We start from the raw sequence: 4,084 nt of genomic DNA on the forward strand, positions 1-4,084 counted from the left end.
GACACGCTGCAAAAAAAAAAGGAAGGAGTGTGAATCGTACTGTTCACAAGATTCACCATTCACATTCCTCCAGTCAGCACTGGGAAAAACAAAAAAACCCAGAAATGGGACTTAAACTATTGCAAGTCCAGCCACATGTCTCCCTTACCCTTGGGAATCGCAGTACACTCCCATTATGGGGCAGCTTTGGCTCAGATCGTTTCACGTCGGCAGCTTCTCTATAAGTGGCCGCGGTATTTTTATCAGCTCAGACTTTCCGGGATGACCTACTCACTTCAATTCTTGCTTAACAACTTAAATTGCTTTTATATATGTGAGTGTGTGCATGTGTCATCAGAGCGATAGCTGCAGGTCAGCGGTGCTTGTGGTTTGCAAAAAACAGTGGGCAGAGGACTGCAGGACTAAGCACGACTGGGAGAGAGCAAGTAAAACCCAGTTTGATGTCTGCCTTTTCATTCCTCCTTTTTTTTTTGACCTGTGTATATATAAGAGCAAAATATGGATTGGGATGATAAAGAGATGGAAGTGACATGAAGAAACAGACATGCCCGTTGCTCATGCGGTTGGTAGCTCTGCTGGTTGTATTTAACAGGCATTTGCCATAAAAAAGCCTGTTTTTATTTAAATAGCCTGAGGCAGATTTCTCACTAAACCAACTTTCCCACGCCAGCCCAGTGCTCTAACTTGGGTTTTGGCAAATTTTTTCCTGAGCTGTCAAGGCAAAATATATATAAGAAGGCTGGTCTCACTTAGGTTTTTTTTTTTTTCCAGCCCCTCGAGACATGAAAATAATTTACAGATGTGCATTACCTGTTTATATTTGTATTAAGTTTTGCTTAGTGCACATCATTTTCCTAGCTTGCAGTAACAAAAAAAAAAAAAAAATTCCCAGGGTTTCACTCATTTAATTTTAACTTATTAAAATGTTTAAAGGTATTATGTGGGGTTCTCCTTCCTTTGGAAAGAAAACTACTTGTATGGACACTTGCCAGTGTTTCTATTAAAGCAGTTTTACAAGCGTCACGTTAAAGTGTACCTAAACTCCCATTCCTTTAGCCCGAGAGACCATTCCAAATAAACACTTTCTTTGGAGCTTTCTTATATTCACCCACAACTTTTTCAATTTATTACAAAAGTATTTTCATATAGTGCGCGTGTTTGTTAAAACAACATCGGTGTCGGTCGCGGCCCTCAGGAGAAGTGGCTGAGTAAATGAAAGGTTGCTCTGTACCGAAAAGCTGCGCTGGGGAGATGTGCCTGGCAGTTAAGGTCTCCATCGGATTAAAACGACACTTAGACAGCGGACGAGGAAGGTTAGTTCTCATCGTAACGACTGGCGGGGTTGCTGCCGGCACCCCATGGGACCCACTGGATCCAATTCTGTTCCCTACCGAGCCCGTTCCAGTGGGAACAGGATCAGGCCCCCGGTGTTTGATGCTGCCCCCGAAGCCGCATTTAGCGTCTGCCCGCAGTCGGAAAGCTCTCTGCCACGGCTGGGAACCTGGGCGGAAATATTCCCGGATCTGTTTCCTACTCGGACACTACGTGGTCTTTTACCTGGCCAAGCCCGTCTCTCGCAGGGGCTTCCACAAGGTCAGGGGGCGGGGACTATGGAGGTGCCTCTGTTGTCACCACCTTCGTCTTTCATAGAAAAAGGGAGGCCGTGGCCCAATTCGCATCGACCCTGACCCCCTGGGACTCCCTGCGGCAGCTTGTACCTAGACTGGCCTGTCTCTTAACCTCACCCACCCTTGCACTGGCATCAGGGTGCCCCCTTCTTCGGGGGATCCTCGACTGCAAAATACACCCAGCACCAGTGGGTGCTGGCAACTTAACCAGGGGGATCATGGCCCTAAAAGAAATCCAGGGGTATTGCCGGGGGAGAGGGACGGCCTGTTTCAGCTGAGGACCTTGGTGCTCTTCACAAACGTGTGTTCTGCCTGTCGCAGATGGGGATGATGAGCACGAGGGAGCGGCCAGGAGGAATTAAAAATAAAGCCAGGGCCCTTGAGGTTTCTGAAGTAGTCCCATAACATCCTATGTAGTCTCTCATGACAGGTTTCTGGAAGAAATAACCCAAGCAGGCACAGAGCTAAGCTGAACACGCAGTACTTTCTCTGCTCAGGGAACAAGCCCGGGCAAAGATAACGTAGGTATTTCTAAGCAGGTAGGGCAGAGATGGTCCCTGCTAACTGACAAAAAGAAAAGGAAAAAAACAAAACCAAGGAGATGGGGAAAACAGGCTGAAATGCCATCTCCCCGAGGGCTCCAGATGTGCCAGGGCAAAACAGCACGCTTCAGCCCTCAAAGCCAATTCAGACCTGATTTATAGTCCCGTGAAGCGAGAGCACTACGGAGCATCGCAGCCTGTGGGCTGCAAACCTGCGCAAGCTGCAGCCCAGGTCTGGGGATGCCAACCAGGAGACGATCAAGGGAGATCCCTACTGTATTTGTATTGAGCAAACGCAGTAAGTGCCAAGGTGCAGGGGTGTGCAGAGCACGTGAGCAGCCCCAGGCCTGTGACCTTCCTCACTCTGATACCTACTGCGGTGACCGGAGCAAACCAGAGCGTACGGCGTGGGGGACAGCGGGGCTTTCGGACACCCGAGCGACCGCAGAAAAGAGCTGCGGTAACAATCCCGCCTGCCCACGGCTGCGACTCTGGGCTGCTTCGCTGGGTTAGCACCCTCCGCTCTCCATCCCCGTGAAAGAGCCAAACGTTGCTATAGCTTGCGTGCTTAAATCTAAGTCAAATCCAGGCTGGTACCAAGGCCTGCTCCTGGGCACATCTGTGCGGACATCCATGAGTTTGGACTTGGGGACGTCTGTGAGTTTTGGATTGGTGTCCTTTGAATCTCATCCTTGCGCTGCTTTGCAAAAGGGGGCTCCTTGCTTATCTGAGCTGCACTTTTTAGGGTAGAAGCAGAGGCTATTTTTGTTTTCAAAAGTGGGGGGCCTAAAGTTATGCATCTACGCTTGAATTTTGAATTCGAGTCCCCATTCCAGAGGCCACCCAGATCCCTGAGAAAAGCCCAGCCCGAAATCCATGTTTGAGCCCCCGAGTAAGAGGCGGGTTTCCAGGCAAAGCCCCAGGACAAAAGAGGCAAGAGGAACAAAGGACAAGCACAACAGAAAAACAATGCTGTGGGGTTTGTTCCTTTGATCTCCTCCAGCACGGTCTGCTCCTCGGTTTGTTTAATTGTTTCACACGTGCTCTGGAAATCATTTACAACAGGAAAGAGTGGGATGGCACCCGCTCCCAGGTAGGAACGGGGTGCGTGCCAGGGGCCTGAACGGAGAGGTGCGCTTGAGAGGAGAGACACGCCGGGGTGTCACATCGCTGTCGTGATGGGGGCCTCCTCCCTTCTTTCTTCCTCTTACCAAACACAGCTCAGCTGGCCTGCCTCCCTCGTCCTGGTGGCGTTACCAGGAAGGAAAACCTGGGGGGAAAAAACACCGAGTCGGCAACCCGGGAGGAATAAAATAGCTACAGCTGTTTGCCGGACAGCTCCGCTTTCCTACGACAGCCTAAACCTGCCACGAGACATTAGCACAGGCCCCGCGGTGGGTCTCGCACCCGGCCATCCAGAGCCGCCAGCAAACCAAAGCAGCGAGCCCAGGGAAGTCAGGAAGCCCCCGACTTTATTCTTGACTTTGCCCCCGATCTGCTGGGAGGATCACCCGAGTCCTGGTCTACGCGCAGCTTTTTCTGAACCTTGCCCGAATTTGCACTCTTGGTGGTGGATAATTAGAGAGCGTGAACGTAGACACGGCACCAGTATGTTGTCACCGCTGCGCCACCTGCTCCGCGGCGCCCGGGGTGGAAGGCGCGGTGGCGTCCCGGCGGGGGGCCAGGTAGGGCCGACCTCCCCCGCGGGCTGCCACGGGCATGTGCAGACCTCTGCCTGGTCCCCACTGCCACAAGCACCTCAACAGGGGGCCTGGCTCCCCTTGGGGGGTCGCTGCGCAGGCCCGAGCGGCCTGGCGCTGCGGGAGCAGCTCTGCAGGGCGGGCCACGGGCCCTGGCCCATGGTGTTATTGTGGCCGCCCAGCCTTGGAGCCGGCGGGCCTTCAGGACCCGCTC

The sequence above is a fragment of the Crocodylus porosus genome, unplaced genomic scaffold, assembly GCF_001723895.1.
Source record: "Crocodylus porosus isolate Cpor-Errol unplaced genomic scaffold, CroPor_comp1, whole genome shotgun sequence".
In the NCBI taxonomy this organism is placed as follows: domain Eukaryota; kingdom Metazoa; phylum Chordata; order Crocodylia; family Crocodylidae; genus Crocodylus; species Crocodylus porosus.